Source organism: Anolis carolinensis, chromosome 3 (assembly GCF_035594765.1).
Source record: "Anolis carolinensis isolate JA03-04 chromosome 3, rAnoCar3.1.pri, whole genome shotgun sequence".
In the NCBI taxonomy this organism is placed as follows: Eukaryota; Metazoa; Chordata; class Lepidosauria; order Squamata; family Dactyloidae; genus Anolis; species Anolis carolinensis.
Window position 1 is genome coordinate 267,492,515 of NC_085843.1, and position 23,532 is coordinate 267,516,046.

At 40.2% G+C, this 23,532-nt stretch overlaps 1 long non-coding RNA gene across 1 annotated transcript in view; it reads right to left on the reverse strand.

Moving 5' to 3' along the window:
* Positions 1 to 5,142: 5,142 nt before the first annotated feature.
* LOC134297889 (uncharacterized) overlaps positions 5,143 to 23,532 on the reverse strand; it is a 29,411-nt gene continuing 11,021 nt past the window's right edge. Inside the window, exon 2 of the long non-coding RNA XR_010004840.1 lies at positions 5,143 to 7,418. This is a non-coding gene — a long non-coding RNA (uncharacterized LOC134297889). The remainder of the gene's footprint in view (positions 7,419 to 23,532) is intronic.

Sequence of the window (23,532 nt, forward strand, 5' to 3'; positions counted from 1 at the left end):
TCCGTTGGCCCAATAGGAAGCTACCTTTTGTCTCTACTCGGGCCAATCAGGAAAGAGAAGGCGGGAGTTATTGAAACAATGGGGTGACAGGGCAGGAACTGTCGGATTAAGACCTGCTAGACCGATTTCTAAAGGGATTAATGGCAGCAATCAAGGGTGTCCGGGTTTCTGTCACGTATACAGATTTCAGATATGCCTTGGGGTGTCAGAGATGGAAGCAAAGATGGGTGGTGATGAGCCATATTGACAGGCTCTGCAGGGCGCCTTCCTGAGGTGTCCTGGTTTTTCCTTTGGGTGAGATATGACAATGTTTGCCTTGGGGCGAATCACCTTTAGGTCAACACTCCGAATTCGGCGACTCAAGCCATGCAATCTGAATTTGATTGGGTTTAGCAGTGGCAGATTATCCTTTTGTTTTTGGGAAGGGAAGCCTGGGTCATAGAAAATGGGATAGGTTCTGGGGTTCAGGTTGAGTTCAAAATATTTCCTATTTGATTTCATGACTTGGCAATTATATGAAATAAAATGAAAAATAAAATAAAGTTGGAATATAAACCCTGCTGGGAAAAATACATATTTTCCGGGGATCCCAAAGAGTACAAATACATATAGGCAGACAGATAGATTTCATGGAAATAAGGGAGAATCCATAAAAGTGAGTTACATTGCCTAAAGGGGAATCATGAATGATATAAACAATTGAAAATATTTGATAAGAACGAAGTTCATAACATCTGGAGAACCCAGCATGGAAATTCATAAAAGTGGAGTTTTAGCAGCATGATTTTACAATTCATGAAGTTGTTATCTCTTGCCTCAGAGTGCAGGGATAATCCACAGTAAACTCCAGTAAAAAGTCTCAATCACCTTCTACTATAAATATATGGAATATAGAACATAAAGTCTTGATTTTTGAACTATCTTTTACAAAGTCCTGGGGGGAGGGTGGTCACCTCGATCACACTACTACTAGTAGTAGTAGAAGTAGTAGTAGTAATAGTAGTAATATAAGCAAACCCAGGGGCCATCCAGTCCAACCCCCTTCTGCCATGCAGGAAAAGCACAAAGCACCCACAACAGATAGCCAGCCAGCCTTTGTTGTTGTAGTAGTAGAAATAGAAATAATAATAATAATAATAATAATAATAATAATAATAATAATAATAATAATAAGTACCACCTCCCAGCAGTAAAGAACTGATGAGATCACAAACCTGCAAAAGTACTGGAAAATGAGCACGCAAAGATACTGTGGGACTTCCGAATACAGACTGACAAAGTTCTGGAACACAACATCACAGTTGTGGAAAAGAAAAAGGTTTGGATCATTGATGTTGTCATCCCAGGTGACAGTCACATTGACGAAAAACAACAGGAAAAATTCAGCCGCTATAAGGACCTCAAAGACTCTGGCAGAAACCAGTGCAGTGTTCCCGGTGGTGATCAGCACATTGGGTGCCGTGCCAAACTATCTCAACCAGCATTTGGAAACAATAGACATTGACAAAATTACGATCTGCCAACTGCAAAAGGCCACCCTACTGGGATCTGCGCGGATCAACCGAAAATACATCACACAGTCCTAGACACTTGGGAAGTGTTTGAATTGTGACTTGGTGATATGAAATCCAGCATATCTATCTTGTTTGTTGTGACATACAATAATAATAATAATAATAATAATAATAATAATAATAATAATAGTAATAATAGCAATCCCAGGAGCCATCTGCTGGTGGGGAAAGGGGCTTTGGGGAATGGGGGAGGTGGAGGAGAGGAAGGAGCAGGAAAGATGAGGGAAAGTTTGGAGGGGGAAGAGGGAGAGGAAACTGCAGAGCCTCCAAAGGCTTCAAGGAGCACATGTTGAGAACCACTGCTATAGAAACATTCTCTAGCAGTCCCCAGAGAAGTGTTCTCTCAAGACCTCCATTGCAATTCTGTTCTTTTCTTAAGTTTTAAATTAAATTTCCACATTATATACAATACAATTCAATGTTCAACTTCTATTAGAAGCTCTATAGATGTTCTGCAGAAGTTGACTATACAGCAGACAAGGGCAAACTTTGGCTCTCCAGGTTTTTTGGACATTAACTCCCACAAATCCTAACAGCCACTAAGCTGACTGGGACTTCTGGGACCGGGAGGGCCAAAATTTGTCAATGCCTGCCATAGAATCATGCTGGAAGCCTACAGATAACATGTCTCTAGTCAGCTGCAATTTTAGGGTGTGCCTCAGTAGAAGCCCAAGACATCATTCATTTCAAGTATGAAAAGTAGGATTCCATATTATACATGTAAATCATATTACACGAAGGGTCCTGAAATGGATTCCTTGTGTAATAACATGGGTATACTGTACTCATCCAATATGCTTATGATAATGTAATCTGTGCTCATTCAGAAGAAGACCTACAAGCCATTCGAAACATCTTTGCAGAAGCATATGAAAAGCTTGTCCTCTCACTGAACATCAAGAAAACCAAAGTGCTCTTTTAGCAGGCACCAGCCTCTTTTAGCAGGCACCCTTTGCAATGGCAGAAATACAGCTTAATGATGTAATGTTTGAAAATGTTGACCATTTCCGCTACCTTGACAGCCACCTCTCTACAAAAGTCAATATTGACACTGAAATACAGCACCTTCTACGCTCTGTGAGTGCAGCAGCATTTTTCCAAATGAAGTAGGGAGTGTTTGAGGATCAGGACATTCGTAGGGAGAGCAAGGTGCTTGTTTATTGTCCTCCCAACTCTTTTATACACCTGTGAAACATGGACTGCCTACAGACATCACACTCAACTCCTGGAACGATTCCATCAGCATTGCCTCTGAAATATCCTGCAAGTTTCTTGAAGAGACAGGCAGACAAATATCAGCATGCTGGAAGAAGCAAAGATCACCAGCACTGAAACAATGATCCTCCACCATCAACTTCGCTGGACTGGCCACATTGTTCAGATACCTGATCATTGCTTCTCAAAGCAATTACTATATTCCCAACTCATGAATGGAAAATGGAATGTTGGTGGGCAGGAAAAGAGATTTAAAGATAGGCTTAAAAGCCAACCTCAAAAACTGTGGCATAGACACTGAGAACTGGGAAGCCCTGGCCCTGAAGCACTCTAACTGGAGGTCAGCTGTGACCAACAGTGCTGTGGAATTCAAAAAGATATGAATTGAGGACTAAAGGGAGAAATGCTTCAAGAGGACGGTGTGTCAAGCCAACAGTGACCAGGACTGCCTTCCACCTGGAAATCTATGTCCTCACTGTGGAAGAACATGCAGGTCAAGAATAGGTCTCCACAATTCCCTACATACCCACCGCCAAGACCCTACACTTGGAAAACAATCATACTCAGACATAAGTGATTGCTAATGATGATGATGACTGTGCTCAACTAGATTAACCTTTAATCTACTTCAACAAATCAGTTCTTCCATTATTACCTGCAAGTCTCAATTTGCATAGCTCCAATTTATGACATTTCAAATTTATTATGTTTCTCCAGAAATATATAAATGGAAGTTTCAGCCATTGTGCATAACTGCACTGGAGCGCCTGTAGAGCTGAATGAGACAGAAGAGCATGAAGGGAGAAGGGAGGGACTGCAAGGAGTTTTGAAGTTTTGGGAGTTTTGAGTGATAAGACTGGACATGTTTACTTAAGCCTGTTGCCCCCCTCCTCCTCTTATTCCTCCTTCTCCTGCCTTTTTCATGATAATGGAAACTGTCACCTAGGACCTTATTTTGTGTGTGTGTGTGTGTGTGTGTGTGTGTGTGTGTGTGTGTGTGTGTGAGCGTCATCTAACCATGATGTTCAGTCCTGTAGCATCACAAATCACTATGTTCCATTATTACATGTTGTATGAATTTTTTGGTTTATCCTTTACTATATATTTTCATTCTTATTCCATGAGTGAGTAGATTTCCCTCTCTCTTCCCTTTCAAAAACACCAATTGTCTCTAAGTTCAACATTGCAAAGGATTGAACTCAAATGGTATCTCAAGATTAACATTAAAGGCAAAGAAAAGTAGTGATTATTTTTGGTCTGTTTTAGATGTTTTCCTTACAAATCAAGATGGGCACTGACAAGAAATCCCCCTACATCATGGCATGGGCATTTTTCATTTGTTCAATGGATTACAACTGTTTTAAAACCAGGGTGGGGGGCCGGGCCGGACAAATTTCTTAACAGCAAACCAGCTCTGGTGTTTTATTCTTTGGACCTCTCCAAAACTGATGGTGAGTTGAGAGCTTTTCAGCTATTTCAATTCTGTTGGAATGTCTGTCCTGGATCTCCAATAATTCCCCATAGAACTAGCTCTTACAAGTTACATAAGTCAATTTACATTGCAATTCTAGGAATGTAACCCCAAATGTAAATCAATACCTGCCTGTAAATGGATAGAGATCCTTTAGTGTAAGAAAAAGTCCTGGATTAATTAGCATTTTCCTCAGGTGAAAAACTTAGTAGTATACAGTCTCTTCACAGAGACATTGAATGCATAGCCACTGGGAGGTGTACCCATGAAGAAGAGGTCCAAGCTAGCTGATGCAACCCAAACATAAATTGAGACTTGCATATATTTGCATTTGGATGCACGTCCATTTAGGCTATTTCTGGTTAGGTGACTTCAAGTCATTTCTGACTTATTGTGATCCAAAAATGAACCTATCAGGGGCTTTTCTGAGGCAGATAAGGTCTGACTTGTGCAAGGTAATTCAGTAGGTTTCCGATTCCATAGTGAAGCAGGGAATTGAATTCTGGTCTCCACAGTTCAAGTCACTATATGCCATGTTGGCTTTCACCATTTTAGTTATATCACATTTGTAAGGTCTGTACATGTAACACGGGCAAACTTACGTTGCCAAAGTTGTTTTGGGAGTTCTCACAGATATGCAACCAAAAAGTGTCAGTTACAAGTATTTGTGTGTGTGTTCCTACATAAACTGAAATGTCCCTGAATGTTGCTAATCTCTCCAACACATAAGCTGAAAAGTTCCTAAATGTTCACATCTCCAAAATTTATCACCACCACCACCATCATCATTATTACTATTGCTATTATTATTTATTTGCAACACCTTTGTACATCTTATGAATTACTTTTGTGTTATGGTTGCTGTGAGCAACAACAAAAAGGTTAGCTTTCAAACACTTTAATGAGTAATGGGAACAAATGATTTACAAAAAGTAATTTTCCAAACTTTGGCATATTATGTTCTTTGCATGATCATACGCTTCTATTCTTCAAAAATAATACTTCTCTTTAAGTAGTAACCTAAATGTATCTAGATCAGTGCAACTCTTTCAGAATGGAAGTCTCAAATATCAAGCTTTGCTGCCACTCCAGATACACAGATACCTGATAGCACTTTTTCAAGCCAAGCTTTGTTGTATAAATGTTTCAAGGCTTCTTTGGAGACAGTTGAAAGAAAAATGTTAGATATTGGGCGCCACCTAATGGATTATTAAAGTCAAAACTATGAGAAGTCTTTCCTTAACAAAAGGGATTGCAGGCTTACATAGGACAGAGGCAGCCCAGATTTCAAGAGGAGTTTATAGTATGACCCTTGTATCCCCAGGACCAGAATCCATGGTTTCATTTTTTCTATGTCCAAAAAAATGTCCTCTGTAGACATTTTCTAGGTTCTCTAGCATTATTCTTGGGCTGACGTTCTTCTTTTCAACAGAGCTTAGTGTTATCTGAGGTTTTGCATATCCTACCTGGATGCAGGAAGTACCTTGTTTCTACCAGTGATGACAGACATTTTATGACTTGCCTTTTAGTATCTACATCCTCAGGCCAAGAAGGGTAAAGCTTCTACTTGCATTTCACCTTAGTTAAAACTATTGTAAGGTCCTCATTCCATTTGCCACTGGAATCACCACACATTGTGGTGAATCCTGCAGTGTCTGGAAGGGAATGTGAGGAACCCATTGCCCCATGCCTTGCATCACCCAGGTTCCCCCTGACCCCATCCCATGCGGGGAAATGTCCGCCACCCAGCTACCCCGTTGATCTCTATACAACATGGGAAATCTCCCGTGTTGCCACCATGGTGGTATATGCCAGTTCCCCTTCCATTTTGCCATGGAGCCCTGCCGGAAGTAGCTGTGTGTTGTAGGATGGGAGCCAGTGGGCTCCGTGGCAAAAGGAAAGGGCATACGCCATCATATTCAGCCCGTCTGTTGAGATCTTAGTCAAACTCTCAAAGAAAATGCAGTCCTATGTCTCTGTCCCCATCTAGGTAAAGGTAAAGGTTTTCCCCTGACGCTAAGTCCAGTCGTGACCGACTCTGAGGGTTGGTGCTCATCTCCATTTCTAAGCCGAAGAACCGGCGTTGTCAGTAGACACCTCCAAGGTCATGTGACCGGCATGACTGCATGGAGCGCCATTACCTTCCCACCAGAGTGGTACCTATTGATCTACTCACATTGGCATGTTTTCAAACTGCTAGGTTGGCAGGAGTCCCCATCTAACACTACCATATAATGCAGTTTCTGAATGCAGACTACCTGCTTTAAACTGGCTTACATGGGTCTACACTGCCATATCATCCAGTTTAAAGCAGATAATTGGAAACTGGATTATTTGTCAGTGTAGAAGTGGACTCTGACACCATAACTGTTTTTCTCCTGGATAATTTTTAAGATCTTTTCCCCATGAAAAAGTCAGTAAATTGCAAAAGCTATCTATAAAGTACTTTGCTTTTTCTAATAAAGTATATTTATTAGAAATGACCATTATTATGATGTGTATTTTGGATGTTGCTGCATTTTGCCACATGACTAATGCAACTGTCATTGAATATATTTTTCTTCATAAATGTATAAGCAAACTTATAACTTTTAATATTTAACAGATGAAAACTGGAATATATGTGGCCAAGCAATATCAGAATGTGCTCAAGATTACAAAAGTTATTAATGAGGAAGTAGAGAGAACTTGGGAGAGGATGCAAAAGTTTGTTTTTGTCTGAGGCTACTGGGAAGAACAAGATTCTTCAATTTCTTCTTCAACCCTCACATCAAGTTAATGTAGCACTAAGGACTTTTGCATTCATTTGCAGCAATTCAAATAAGCCAAAGACAGAGAAGGAAAATGAGAAGGAAGGGAGAAAAACAGACATTTTAAAAGCAGCTGAAAAAATGGAACACCAAATATTGCCCAATCAGAAAAGTTGGTCGGTATGGTTACTTAGTGTGCTTCTGCAATGTAGAATTAATGCAGTTTGACACCACCTTAACTGCTATTGCTCAGTGTGGTAGAGAAGGCTTAAAGAAACCTCTAAGCCAGACAGGTGAACGTGATCCTCCACGTAGCTTATCAGAGATTGGTGAAGGTTTCATTCAGTTCATCTTGTCAGAAAAGTTTCAGATGTCACACAGAAATATAGGTCAAGGAAGAACTTGAATCTAAAAGGAAAATGCAAAACAGTTAACAACAACAACAACAACAACAACAACAACAACTTTATTCTAATGCCTCGCCACCATCTTCCCAAAAGGACTTGGAGTGGCTTATATATGGGACAGAATGTCCAGCAGACATAAAAGCAAACAAGTTAGATTTGTCTGTCACAACTTTTCCCCCACGAAGTGGACATCAAAAGATCTCTGTAAACAACAGCTACAAAAATCTACTTCTGTGGCTTATTTCAATCCTCCAATTTATACTTTGATAAGAGGGATATCACAGAGGAAATGGTTGGGGAAGCAAGGCAAAGAAGAGGAAGACAAGAATAATACTTCTATGCTCTGTAGGAACTTTGTTTTAATTGGTAATAAGGTTTACTCTAAACAAGTTCAGCCTTACTTTCTTTTTTTCAATATAGACCCCACATTCTTCAGTAAGGATCTGGTAAAAATCTTGTTGTGATGCTTAGAATGGTCTAATGCTATGGTTCCTGACTTTTGGGGCTCCAGATGTTTTGGACTTCAACTCCCAGAAATCCCAGTCATCTTACTAGCTGTTAGGAATTGTGGGAGCTGAAGTTCAAAACAACTGGAGACCCAAAGGCTGGGAACCACTGGTCTAATGATTTGGGTGACCTTAGACAAGTCACACTCTTTTATTCTCAGAAGACAGCAAAGGCAAATTCCTTTTGAACAAGTCATGGTTAGAAACCTTGGTGATAAGTTTACCTTAGGGCTGCAGTTGCAGTAAGTTGGAAACACACAATAGCAACAACAACAAAAATTACTTCCTTTGTTCTCTATTGGGCACTAGGCTGAGATTCAACTACTGCTGTACAAGTGTACACTGGGGGGGGAGGGAGGGAAGGAGGGAGAGAAATATTGCTAAATAAAGATCTCAAGCTGCTAATTCCATTAATACATGGTTTAGGGGAAAGAGTTTCTAGAAGCCAAGATCTTCTAGTATACATGGCTTGGAAATTACTCATAATTTGTATCCTTTTTTCTAAGCCCACTCTTGTCATAGCACCTTGACATTGAAGCGTCCATGGAATGAGCAGATCATAGTCAGCTGCCTCCTGATGCCCATTTAGCCCTCAACCCCACTGCTTGTATAAGCAAACAAATTGTCCAGCCACCCTATTCCACAGTAATTGTTCCAATATATTCCTCACCTGAGCGTCCAGTTAAGGATAGTGAAGGCATAAAATTCAGTACTGCACTGTTCCTTTTTGTTAGAAGCCCTCAGTCTAGAAAAACTCCCAGAATTCCTGAGGATTATAATCCAAGATAAGTGCCTTTATAAATTCTGGATCAGATGGATTATATGATATTTTGGGGGGAAGAGAAGTACTGATAAGAGTCTAGAGAGAAAGGGCTATGAAAGGTTATGAAAAACAAGAAGGATTAGGGAAGACAAAGACATGACAGGAATTGTGTTGGGTGGCTTGTGAACAAATGGGTTTTTTTTTGCAGGGGGGGGGGTCATACTTGCTATGCCATGCAACATTTTCAAATATTAACATTATACATTTTGTTGTTTCATGGTTTAAAGAATTTCAAATACCCTTGTTCAAAAATGCATTATTTTTCAAGTTATTCAATAGATCCATAAAATATCCACCAGGTGGCAACAGTTCAACAGTTATGAAGGAAAGGAGTAATTATTACCATCAACATGTTTGGTAATAATAAAAGGCTCACAAACCAGTGCATGATTACTATTAACCAATTACTGATTAGTGCTTCATTAAAAACTAGGATTCTTCATTTGATTTTCAACTTTGTATGATATTGCAGTAAATGAATTGGAATTAGTTTTAATTAATTTAACTAATTGTAATCAATAAGCTATTCACCTTGGTTTTATGCTGACATCACTATTAGTTTTTGAAAAGAAGAGAAATGTGTGTGTACATGTACAAAAACCCACACATTTATTATTTATTACTATTGGGATGAGGTGGATCAGCTGCTCTCGTGGTTCAGGACAATAATCTGGTTCTTAACATCAATAAGAACAAAGAGCTTATACCGGACTATAGAAAGAACAGACCAGAAATCCAGTCCTTGGTCATAAATGAAGACCAAATGAAGCTGGTGGCCAGTTTTGAGTTTCTAGGTGTCACTGTTAAGGAGGATTTGATCTGGGGCACTCATATGGCAGCATTGGTTAAGAAGGCCCAGCAGATATCTGAGACTTCTAAGGAACCAACAACTGAATGAAAAACTGCTGGTGACTTTCTACCTCTGTGCTATAGAGAGTGTCCTAACATACTGCATCTGCACATGGTTTGGTAACTGCACAGTGGCTGATAGGAAGTTGCTCCAAAGGGTAAGCACTTCTGCACAGATAATCATTGGTTGCCCTCCCCTTCTTTGGAAGAACTTTATAGGTCCCACAGCCTTAAGAAAGCTCAGAGCACTGGTTCTCAACCTGTGGGTCCCCAGATGTTTTGGCGTGATGTTTATTCCAGCAGATAAACTGGCTGGAATTTCTGGGAGTTGTAGGCTAAAACAACTGGGACTCAAAGATTGAGAACCACTGGCTTAGAGCACTCTGGGGATCCATCTCACTCAATATATATATGCATTATTGCCATCTGGCAGATGGTACAGGGTGACAAAAACAAGAACAAACAGACTGAGAGATAGCTTTTACCCTAGAACTGTGGCTATGTTGAATTCCGTGGTTTCATATTGATGTGACATTCGAGCTGTGCAGTAGGGGTTGAGGGATGGGTGTGTTGTTTTGTGATGTGTGTTAGGGAAGGCATTTTATTTCATTGTGCAACAGCACAATGACAATAAAGCTATTCTATTCTATTCTTGCTATCTAGTTGGCTTCAATTTATGACGACTTATGAATGAGAGACCTCCAAGCCACAATGCCATCAAAAGAACTACTCATGTCCTGCAGGCTCAAGGCTATGGCTTGAAAATAGGCTCATGATCAAATACAGAGATTCCAGAATTGTTGTCATTCTTCATAACATTGGAGGAAGTCTTCACTTAAGATGTTGTTCAAAGACCTCATTGCAGCTGCCTCGGTATTTTCAACTGTCCCAAATGCGTTGCCTTTTGAAGTAGGTTTTGAGCTTGGAGAAAGAAATCGAATGGAGCCAAGACAGATGGGCGGGGAAGCATTCAGAACAGCCTTCACATGACGAGTTGCTTTGCTCTCAGTTCTTGAAGTTGAGGAATGCTGCTCCAGATATCTCGGTGTTTTCACCATTGATAAGACACAAAAACTAGTATGCACTTTGAGGAAGATCAAACTGTCTGTTTTATGCTGTCTGTTTTATTACATGCTTATGTATTTTATTCAATTATATTTTATATTATGTTTTATTTCATGTCCTTCTTTTATGCACCTTGTGCCTTGTGTAAGCCGATCCGAGTTTCTTCGGGGAGATGGTGGCAGGATACAAGAATAAAGTTATTATTGGATTCCTCCTCCACCAGTCTCAACCGCCACTTTCGTTTCCTGCCCCTTTTTGGGAACTATCTTTCAGTGGTGCTAGGATTGCATGTTCTTGTGTGGTGAGAAGCTATACCCTTTGTAGGGCTATTGGTGTAGGGTCTGGAATTTTTTAGGAGCTGAATTAAATGGGCCAAGCAGCAGGTTTTATGTGTGTGTGGCAGTGATACTGGTGGAGAATTTTTCAAAGACAATGGCAGAGGCACTTTAGCTAAATCTGTTAGTTCTGCACAGGAGGAGGTACCAGTAAATCACTTCTGAATGTCTTCTGCCATGAACCCCCTATGATGAGACAATCTAAAATGAAACACATTTATGCTCTAAATCAAATCTGAAAGAACGTAAGATTTTATCTTCCCAAGAAGCTTCAGGATCAGTTGATTGACATTTTTTAACATAAGAGTTAGTAAGGAAGACTGTGGAAAAGCAACTCACTATTGCTATTCAGAAATCTATATTTGAGTAAAGTAATGCCAGGCTGAGTCGAGCCCTCTATGGATCCCCAAAAGATTACACTCCTTTCTCTATTCCATCAATGTTTACATAGCCTCCAAGCTTTTGTTCATTTTTCTTCCTTCCTGAATGCTGGAAATGCCTCTTCTAGGACACAATAATTCCTAGTCAAAGGTTTAAGCTATCAACTGTGCTGATAATTTTGGTCCCATACTTTTCCTATTGGTGTAACCCTCACTGGAATTCAGCCTTTAACAACTTCTCTGAAACTAAATTTATCTTTCTGATCCCAAGAGGTTCTGTACCCTAAATCTACAGAGTGAGAATATATTTGTGAAATACAAATGGAGAAACTGGTGAAAAGGAAACCTCTGTCTTCAAACAATCCAGTGGAAAATCACCAACTACTTATTATTCAAGTAGATAATTTAGTTGTTTTTTTTTTAGGTGGGCATTGAACGTATTCAAGGGCCACACCTTGCTTTTTGTATATCCTTTTGACATTAAGTTGTAATGTCTACTGAACTCAGATGGCTGGGGATTTCAAGGTAACACTGCTGCTCCCATTGCGAGGATCAGGGTGGAACAGGTCAGGTGGAACAGATCACATCTTTGTGGTTATCTACAGCAGTGCTACTCAAAGTAGTAGCCTCTGGACTAGTGCTAGTTCCTGGTGAATTTCCAGGTAAGAAAGAAGCAAATGGGCACAAATATGATGCTGGTTCGAGGCCAGCTTGGTGCAAGAGTCTGGGAGTTGGACTAGGACACTGGGAGATTAGGGTTTTAATTCCAACTTGGCCATGGAAACTTATTGGATGACTGATATGCATCGGGTATTTGGATGGAAATTAATTGTAACTGCTGCTGTTTTTCATTTTTATGTATAACATTATATACACTGTTCCCTATTCCTGTGTAGGAGTAGTAATTTCTCAATTTATTTCCATATACTTTTAGAAAGAGAATTTGAAGCATTATCATATTCTCATATTAATACTAATATTTAAAATCAAACAAAATGGTGGGCAGCAGACATTACTTTCATCTGATTGTTGCTTTCATTAACTAATGTTTTATTGATCACTGATATTTTATTGATCACTAGAAAACACCTAGAAAAGATTTTTACTCGTCATGATGGTCTTACAAAAGGGCCAGCCCTACCATTAGGGAAGGTGAGGTGACCACTTCAGGCAGATTTCAGGTCTTATAAAAGCACAGTAAATTCTTAGGTGTTTAATCTGGTACTATTGCATGTTTACGCCCAGTAGTAGGGAAAGGCACTTATACAATTTATTTGCCTCATGTACCACAATATCATGGTTGGCCTTAGATTTTAAGCACCTGAGTGGGTAGGTAGCCAGTATTTGCTGCTCCAGCTCAGGGGGCAAAATGTCTTGGGGCAGACCTGACTTTGCCTAACACGTCAAGAAGGCTGAAACATTTATGAGGACTCATCTACACTGGGCGATATAACCTGGTTTGAATATGCCCTGGAAAGGCACCAGATCTAGCATATTTGTGCCACATCTGGGGTCACCATTCAGACTGCCCAGGAGTATACCTGCTCCATTGAAGCAGCTCATATGTTACTCTGTGTCAGCTACAGAGCTCCATTTGAACTTCTGGCTTTCTTAGGCACATTTTTTGTGTGTCGGGAGCGACTTGAGAAACTGCAAGTCACTTCTGCTGTGAGAGAATTGGCCGTCTGCAAGGACGTTACCCAGGGGACGGCCGGATGTTTTTTTGATGTTTTTATCATCCTTGTGGGAGGCTTTCCTCATGTCCCCGCATGGAGCTGGAGCTGATAGAGGGAGCTCACCTGCACTCTCCCCGGATGGGATTTGAACCTGGCAGCTTTCAGATCAGCAACCCAACCTTCAAGGCACAAGGCTTTAATCCACTATGCCATCGGGGGCTCCATGGTAAGCTGATTTAATCATAATAAAAGTCACAGGTGATTATCTACAGAAATGAGACATTTGAAATGGAAAAGGAATCAGATAGTAGAAGAAAATACTGAAGTCTGTGAAAATTCAGCTGAACAGAAATATTGGAGGAAATAATTCCACTTCCAGGCTTGCAGTAATGTTATATAATAACATATAATATATAATATATATATATATATAATATAATATATAATATATAATATACAGTTCAAAATGAATTTGTTATGTAAAACAGAACTATGCAGAAAATTGTAGATTATTTTTTATTTCAGAACAGTTTCAAGACAAATAGCACAAGCAATTCATTTCCATTCAATTTTGTGGAAACAATAGGTTCCTAATATCTACATTTTCTGGGTATTTATACAATTCATAAGACAAATATTAAAATAACTATTCATTTGATTCTGAAGCTTACTTATAAGCCATACTACTTTAGAAAATTATTTTAGGCATATTTGCTGATATCAGAATGGGCACACACATGACCAACAAGCAGTAGGAGAGATTGCTTTATTCCTTCCGGCAGGTCCCACAGGAGTCCCATTCTTATGTCAGCAGGAGTGCTTGCAATGTCCAGGAGCTTGGATGGAGCTCTACTAGGGCCAACTAGGGGCAGCAGCAGTGACATTGACAGATTCCATCCCCATTCCCTACACTGACTTTTTCAGGGAAAATGTAATTGTTATGGTTGAGCCTTATGGCTCCGATACTGGGAGACGTGGTCGTAAGACTCCTCAGGAGTCAGACTCTCTTGAGGAGCGAGAAAGGAAACGGCTGCGGGACTTATTTGCAGAACCAACTGACGAAGATTCCTTTGAGGGTTTTACCGAGGGAATGGAGGAAGAGATGGTTAGCTCAGAGGAGGATGATATGGAATGGACTCGTGTGAGGGAGGATTTGGGTGCCACCGGCAATGATAGTATGGGAGGCGACTGGGGGGTTGCAGGATTAGACCCGTGGACGAGCTGGAGGGATGGGACGGGATCCACAGCTGGGGATGCTGTGGGGCGTAGTCAAAGGTGTTTTAGTTCTGATGAGGAGGATGATGATGAGGCACCTGGAATTAGGGTAACAGCTGACAGCGATGAGGAGTTGTAAACTGGCATATAATGGGGTTTAGAATCCAGGGCTAATTGCGTTGGGCAAGGCAGTCTGGACGAACGCTTGGGCTCTTGTTGGGAATTTCCTGAAGACGGGTGTGATTCGTTTGCTGAATACGTAAGTTACCAAGGACACTGGGCATAGACGGCGGGAGGAACTGTGTGGGCTTTTCCTGTGCAACTTGTGTTTAATCTTAATAGCTTGGACCTCCGTCGTCTTTTTGACGGACATTAATTGCCTACTCTGGATTGACGCTGGACTGACTGACTGACTACGACCTTGGACTATTCCTTCTGTGATTATCGGTGGAACTGGTGAACTAAAGACGTCTGTACCTGGCCTTTGACCTTGGACCGGATTGGGACCCCGCTGACTGCTTCTGCCCTGATTGATGTGTTTGGACCCGGAGTTCGCTTGCTGCACGGAGGAGTAACAACTTAGTTAATCAACCACAGCTGTTGAGTAGCAGAGAGTAATCTGCTGCCAGTTATTTATGTTTCATTGAATCTTAGTTTACCAGTTTTTGTTTGTTTTAAGAGCCAGGCTGAAGTAAGCATTTTTGGTTTTACCCGGATTAAACTCCCGTTTAATCCGGTTTATCTTTTGAACTGTTTTTTAGTGTCTTTTCATATTGAAGGCGGGTTTTTGCTTAGCCCTTTGTCTTTTACGGGCATTTTTGGTTCTGTATCTTTAATAAACTGTGTTGAATCTTATCTGGTGGCGTTCTGTCTGTGACAGTAATGACATCTTTATCCAATCTAAACAGGGACCAGACCTGACCCCATCGTCCAAACTGACCCAAAGGTGTGAGATACTCCGAGTATCCACAACTTCAGAATATCCCTGATTTTTCCCAAAGCAGGAAAAAAGCCGTTCAAAATAAAACCTTGCAATATACACCAGAGGCCACTGTGCATTGTGATTACAGCCAGTCATCCATTTAGTATAAGTCTTTTTTTTTCTTTTTTGCAAATGTAGACAAGCCTTTAGATACCTATTTTAAAAAAGTAGCAAGGCTAAAATGCAATACTGAGCTATTTCCTTTGATGATATGGATAAGTCCCAAGTGCCTGGCTGTACTACTGTGATGTGGTAAAATGCTCATAAAGCATTTCTAACCATGGCAGCACATTTTTCTTTGCAAAGCTGAATTTAAATTTCAGAATTAATGGGCTAGGGTACACAGCTCTTTCATTTCTCTGGGTTGTGCTAACACATTTGAGATTTTAATTCAAGCTGCCACTTTTTGTCTATATGTTTCTGTGAGTCCTAGTTGAATTTTGCCAGGTCAGTTATAGCAGAAAGACAGGACTAGTAATTAACCATTGGTTCCATTCATGCAAAGACAATCCCCTTGTGCCTCGAAGAGCCACAAATGCAAATAATGAGGTTACCTGTGTGTTAACAAAAGAAAAACTTTGCTGGCAATGCAGATTTAAAACTGTGTGCTAGAATAAAAGATAGCAAGAAGCAAGGCCTTGGCACTGGGGAATACGGTTACAATGAAAAGCATATCTGAAGACTGCAGGGGGGAAGCAGGCAAGCATTGTTAGAGTTGCCAAAGATCAAATTCCCATGGTGACAAAAACAGTCATATCATCTTATGGACTCCTGTGGTTTGCAGTGAGTCACAGTTCATCTTTCCTGCCATAATATTACACAGAATGTTTGTTCTTTAGGTGATCTTTACATATGGTGAATAATGTCCATGTAGGACAATAATGCTAATGAAATTACTGCATATACTTGTGTATAAATCAAAGGTAGGTTTGGGGGCCAAAATTAAGGCTTTTATTTTGATCCGTGAACAAGTTGAGGGCAAAATTTAGGGGCATGTAACAAACACATGCTTTCCTTTATTTAAAAAAATGCAAAGAGGGAACATAGGAAGAGTTAGAGAAGAGAGAACTGTTTATTCTAGGGTTTCAATGGAGAAGAATGTCAATTCAGTTGCTGGTCTTAAAATGTCTATATCTCAACAAATACAGATAGGGAAAGGAATATAAATGAGGAAAAAGAATGTGAACACAATCTCAAAAAAAGAGTAGGGGGAGGGGGGAAGAGAGGAGCAAGAAAAGTAACCTACCTCTGTTAGGGACTCGGCCCAAAGGCAATGATGAGAGAAAGAGCTGAAAAGCACTCCCACTCCATTACCCCTATCTTTCACAAACTAGATAAAGGAAGACAACCCTTCTACATTCCTTGACTTCTTTTTAAAGCCTGAATAGCATTCATCAGCAATGTGCAAGAACCTGAAGAATGTGCTTGCCATTTTGGGCACATGAAGTAGAGCAAAGTTGGGTGGACAATTTTAATAAGGGCTCATTGCATAGGGTTTCTGCAGAGAAATTGTGGTTACCCTTTTAACAGAGTCTTGCAGTAAGCTCCCATTAAAAATAGCCACTACATTCGCTCTGTGGAAAAGCTTATGCAGTTAGCCCTTATTAAAAATTGTTGCTGCCGCTCCACCCCATATCAAGTATCAAAATGGCTTAACCATATTGTTAATGGATTCTGTTCAGACTAAAAAGATGGTGAGGAAGGAGAGAGAGCTGTTTGTCTTTCTCTGGTTTGGGCAAAGGAAGACTAATGACGCATTTATTTATTTATTTATTTATTTATTTACAGCATTTATATTCCGCCCTTCTCACCCCGAAGGGGACTCAGGGAGGATCACATTACACATATAGGCAAACATTCAATGCCTTTTAACATAGAACAAAGACAAGACAAACATAAGCTCCGAGCGGACCTCGAACTCATGACCTCCTGGTCAGAGTGATTCATTGCAGCTGGTTACAGCTGGCTTGCTCTCCAGCCTGTGCCACAGCCCGAGAACTTCTCATCTCTGTCTTCACACTGGGTCCCCATTCCTGCATTGACCCATGCATAAGTCAAGTGAAATTTGGGCGACATTTTTGGTTGTTTTTTTTTTTTTAAACCTTTTATGTGAGACTATACAGCCAGTGAAAAAGAAATATTTTCCCATGAGCCTCCAAGCTTTGGACACTAGCACACTGCTAAACAGTATGCTAAGCAGCATGCCAAGGAGATGGCAATTTGCAGGACTGACCCAAGATATTTTGTTGTCTGAGATGAAGCAGTAAAAGCTGACCCACTCTCCATCTAGCATATAGCATGCAATGCCAACCAACTTATTTTGGCACCCAAAGGAGAATGTGTTTCATTCATCCCTCTTTACATCCAATGCAATATCTCCTTGACACTCATAATAAAACTATGACAAATTAGCAAACAATTCCCTTCCCTTTCATGACATATGAATCTGCTGACTGAGGCAGCTGCCTTAGGGCCCTTCTAGGTAAAGGTTTTCCCTTGATATTAAGTCTAGTTGTGTCTGAATTGGGGGTTGGTGCATATCTCCATTTCTAAGCTGAAGAGCTGGCATTGTCCATAGACACCTCCAAGGTCATGTGGCTGGCATGACTGCATGGAGCGCTGTTACCTTCCCACCTATTGGTCTACTCACATTTACATGTTTTTGAACTGCTAGGATGGCAGAAACTGGGGTTAACCGTGGGAGCTCACCCCTCTTCCCAAATTTGAACTGCCAACTTTCAGTCAGCAAGTTCAGCAGCTCAGCGGTTTAACTGGTACACCACCGGGGACTCCATAGGGTCCTTCTACATGGCTAAAAACCCAGAAGTAACCAGGTTAAAAAGGGGAGAGATGCCTAAATGATGTTTAGCCAAAGCGCAGACAGAATAGGATTAACAGCTGAATAGCACTTGTTTAAAAAGTGCACTTAAAACCCAATTCTGTCCAAAGAATATGCACCTTCGCATGACTGTATATCTCTGCAGTCATGCAAAACCCGTGCTTTCCTTCCCTTCCCCCTGTGTGGACTCCTCCTGCGCACATGTTCTTTTTAAAAGCCTGAAATAGCAAATCGGGCTGTCAAAACATTGAGCCACAGACACACAGGTGGCTCAAGGGAAGCACAGGTGGCAAGCAATTAGAACTCTCTGAAACTCTTTTAAACTTTTTAATATTAAACAGAGCTTGAATTAGCAATTGGGTGAAGAGAAAGAAATCTACTTGTGTTTACATTAAGATATTCATATGTCTGCATATGTAGTCCAGCCCATAACGGAGTGAATTTTTAAACAATCTTCCCCAGGATGTCTCTCATTTGCTTTCCATCTTGATCAATTTTAAAGGAAGATGTGAGGACAGTGGGGGACCATTTCCTGGGACTGACAGGTCTGTGTATGGACCTGCTCTCAGGTTCAGGGATTTTTTGCCCCAGATTTAAAATACGCATTTTGGTGCTGTCTGAAAACTCCTTTAATCTGCCTAATGATAAGACCAGGCCTGGTTGCATGCACAACATGAAGCAGAGAAAGGTTTTAGGATTATGAGCATCTACTCAAAGTTCAGTTTCCATTGAATATGGTAAATGCTTAATATTAGCGCTCCCTCCAAAAATGTAGAGGCTGATCATAGTTGATGGCTCTGTGCTTATACTGCAATGGATGTGGTTCCCTCATCAGCTTTTTAGGAGGTTGACAGCATCTTCAGATTCTTACTGAATGCCTATGTTCTAAAACATGTATATTTGTCCTTTGGTTCCTTGATTTTCCCTTTCCCATTCTAGTGGGGTAAGGATATCAATGAGTGAACTATACTGATCATTTGTATCTTCTGAGGCCAGAATTTTACAGGATGTTAAGAATATATATTTTTCATGTCTTAAGAGGCTTTGTATTTGTGCATTCCATACCAATTGTTTTTCTTGTAGAAACATGATCATTCAAGATTCACATAATGTAAAAGGGACTTCTCACGGGCACCTTGCATATTTAAGGTTGCACAATGAGGTTTGCTGAAGAGTCTCCTGAGTCCCAACTTTAAGGGTAATACTTTATGCAGAGACATGGAAAAAGAAGTTATCTGCTGTATCATCCTAGTGGAATCTGCTTCCTCTAAAGACCTAATTGTCACCAGTACTGGACTCATTTTGGGGCCAGGTTAAAAAAAAGAGAGAAGTTCAGGCAGCCTTTAAAGCACAGTCATCACAGTTTGACTTTAATCATTGAGCTATATATTTTGGTCCTATGATTTCCTTCATTCTCCTAAACTGTTTTGTAAGCATTTTAAGTTGTTTTTATTGCCTGCTTTTCACCCTGAGATCTGAAGATATGAAGTGTGATACAAATATTTTAATTATTAAATAAACCAGTCTTAAAAGATGCAACTTCAAAGGGTAGCAAACATTTTGTATTGCCTGTATTGCATCTGTAACTTTTTATCTGTTATGGTTTTGGGTTTGTTTTTTGACAGTGAGCTAATGTAGACCTATATTGCATATTTCACTTCAGCTAGTAGTGAAGTTCCAAACATGTTCTTGAGCAATAAATACATGTTCCAAATTCTTATCTCCTTAGATAGTTGACAGCATTGCCTTTGATTTATGAAGCTGTGATTTCCAAATTAAATATTAATGGAGTTATTATTGCCCCAGACACCTACTTATTAAACTGAACTCCAGCCAAAAAATAGGTCAAAAAGTCTACTGTGTAAATGCTAGCTTGCCAGTTTCTATAGTTTGCTGTAAAAAAGTTGTGAGATGTTTTATAAAAATGTATGATATCAAGATTGTTGCAGAAGTATGCATTAGGCAACAAGAGGTATTTGTGGCACATATATCAAATGACAAAATGTCTCTTACAACACCAGATGTCAAGACCTTCTAGGGTCAACACAAACTTCCCAAAAATGTCCTTCCCCCTAAATGAATTGGCTAGAAGTCCACTTTTTATTTTGTTATATTAAACAAGACAAAGTAGCCTTATTATTACCATATCAATGGGATCTTTTGCCATAGTTTTACTTCGAATCTGGGAATGGGGTGAGCTCCCATCTGTCAACTCTAGCTCCCCATGTGGAAACGTGAAAGAAGCCTCCCAAAAGATAGTAAGGCATCAAACATCTGGGCGTCCACTGGGCAACGTCCTTGCAGATGGCCAATTCTCTCACACCAGAAGTGACTTGTAGTTTCTCAAGTCACTCCTGACACAGAAAAACACTTACTTGCAGTTGTTACTACCATGTTTGTGGACATCTCTTGGTCATCCAGTACAATTCTACAGTATGTTTCCTGCCCAGTATGACCTCCTGCCATTAAGCATCTGTTGAGGAAGTGATGAGGAAAGTTGGGAGTTGATCAGCAAGGAGTAAATGGAGGTGAGGTGGACGGACATCCTCCCAGACACAGAAAGGGTTGTTTTCAAGCCTACTCTGTGCAAACCCTATATATTTGGACTATGGTTGAGTACTTATCCAATTAAATTTGAGTAATCAACCATAGTCTGAAAGGGTTTGCTACTATCCACTCTTTCAGGTTTCAATAGGTGTTCTTGAAATATAAGATAAGGGTTAAAGGAAACTTGCTGTATTGAGAGACATGTGATAGTGTAGGTGACTGTGGGAATCTAGGCAATCTTGGAGGGGCTGCATCCCCACCACATCACCCTGCAAAACACTTTTAAAAGCATACCCAAATGTACCCTGGCATCCTGTAGGCTAGGGCCTGTGAGGTGCATTTTGTCATATTTTTAAACCATCCATCCACCGTCTACATTAGACCTAGCAGAGCCCATTTTTCTATGCCCTATGAGAAGACACTTGAGGAGCTAGGTATGTTCAAGGGGGAGAAAAGAAGTTTAATGGGACATGACAGTCATGTTTAAATATTTGAAATAATGTAATAGGGAAGATGGAGCAAGCTTCTTTTCTACTACTTGAAGACGAGAACATGGAGCAGTGAACTCAAACTACAGGAAAAGAAATTTCACTTAAAAACAAGAAACAGAACAAAGAGAGAGCCAGTAGGATGGAATTCCACATTCTGGGATCTCCATCAGAAAGGTTCACTCACTTGTCCTTAACAAATGTGGCTGTAAAATTGATGGGGCTGACAGAAGGTCTTCCCTAAACATCTAAAATCTCAGGCAGGCTATATAGAGAAATACAACCTTTCATATAGTTGGGATTTAGACGATAACTGCATGGCTTTATCCTGAGAAAACTTGAGATTTGTAGTTTGATGAAGCATTAGAGTTCTATGGCAAAGAATTCCAAACACCTTCCCTAACATGCAGATCCCAGGATTCCACAGGGTGCAACCATTTCAGTTAAAGTGGGATCAAAACACTGGAATGCTTTGATCCCACTTTATGTTGTAGTGCAAAAAAGTGGATTGTTATTTTCCATTTCCTAAAGACAAAGGCATTCAACAGAAAGTGCTTTTCAGATTTTGTTTCCGTTGGAAGAGAGAGTGCTAGAGATTTATGGCATCTTTCTAATATGCACTTTATGGAAAAAATATACTAGCAGAGTATAAGTGGAGGCAAACATTCACCCAAGGCTGTTGAGCCACTAGCTAGAAAGAACTCCTGAATCCCATCACAGCTGAAACCCATCACAGAACCCAAGGACATTGATGTCACACCTCTGGTGAAGCCGTTGTGCAGATTCCCCCGGCCCTATGCATTCTGTGCTATTCCTCACTGAAAAGCTTCTGTCTAAGGAAGAGATGCCCTGGGAAAGTCAGGGACCACTGCACAAACTCAGCTTTTGCTTCTTTGTGAAACAACTATCCTAGACCTTCTTTAGAGATGTCTGAAAGCCATTCCAGCCTCAAGTGAAAACATGATTTTGTATTATAGCCGCAGGGGTCTAAGTGGGTTCTTTCAAATCAATATCTGTAGATGGGTTTAACTTGCTCAATTTTTGAATATTCTTTTAGTCTCTTTAACTTAGTCTCTGATTTTGCATGCTGATGTTCCAGATTAACACAGCTATATCTTTGAATTTCTCCATCTAGACTTTCATTGATTTTTTATGCTTGATTTTCAAAACCATTTTTGTCCTGTCCTGTCATGACTCTTCTATGATTCTATTGCCATATGTGTGTGTAGTGAATGTGAAGGAGCCTTATGACAGGAATATATCATCAGGAAACAATAAATGTTCATTGGCCCAGAAATATTTTAAAAATGGGGCCGAGCTGTGGCGCAGGATGGTTAGCAGTCAGCTGCAATAAATCACTCTGACCAAGAGGTCATGAGTTCGAGGCCACCCCATGTTGGAGTGAGCACCCAACAATTAAAAATAAAATATAGCCCCTGCTCATTGCTGACCTATGCAACCTGAAAGGTAGTTGCATCTATCAAGTAGGAAATTTAGGTACCACTTATATGTGGGGTGGCTAATTTATGACACCATAAAAATCATCCATCCGCTGTTGGAATGAGGAAGTTGCCGTAGAAGGATGATGAAGCAGCTGCTCCCCCTGTGGCCGGAATCAAGCATACCCTCAGGAAGCTGGAAGCTGGAATCTCAAGAAGGTTTAAATTGCCTCTGCGTCTGTCTCTGTCTCTGTTCTATGTTACATGGCATTGAATGTTTGCCTTATATGTGTACAATGTGATCTGCCCTGAGCCCCCTTTGGGGTGAGAAGGGCGGAATATAAATACTGTATATAAATAAATAATACTGCTTCATCTTCAGCCAACTCACAGCTCTGTCAGACCACCTCTGTGACCTCAGAGTCAGCAAATATTCAAGCCTCTGTTCCTCTGCCCATTTTCTCTACTGGAAAGGTGTTGCTTTCTCCAAAATCTCTTCAGTATCTCAGTAAATCACACACACAATACCCTAAATATCAGAAACTCATTCCCTAATTTTTTGTTCCCATGATTTGAAGCTCCAGCTAAGTAATGTGAGTATATTGATGGAATGCTTGAATAGGGTTCTATAAATATGTTTTGATAAGTGCTATAAACTTAGAGCTTGTAGTCCATTCAAAAATAGTGCAGAGTCCTTAATTTTGTTATTAAAGCCTTTTGTGTCTTTTGTGTGTTCAAATCTGCTCAAATCTACAGTGGTTCCTGGCGTCTACTGGTATTTGTTCCAGAATCTCCATGGATATAAAAATCCATGAATATGTACAATGGGACAATAATATGATGTTTCTATATAAACTGGCAAAATCAAGGTTTACTTTTGGGATTTTTTTTGAGGGGTGGGATAGGTTCAAGGTATCTTGATTGAATCCATATATACTGATGATTGACTGTACTTTATGAAGACTCTACAT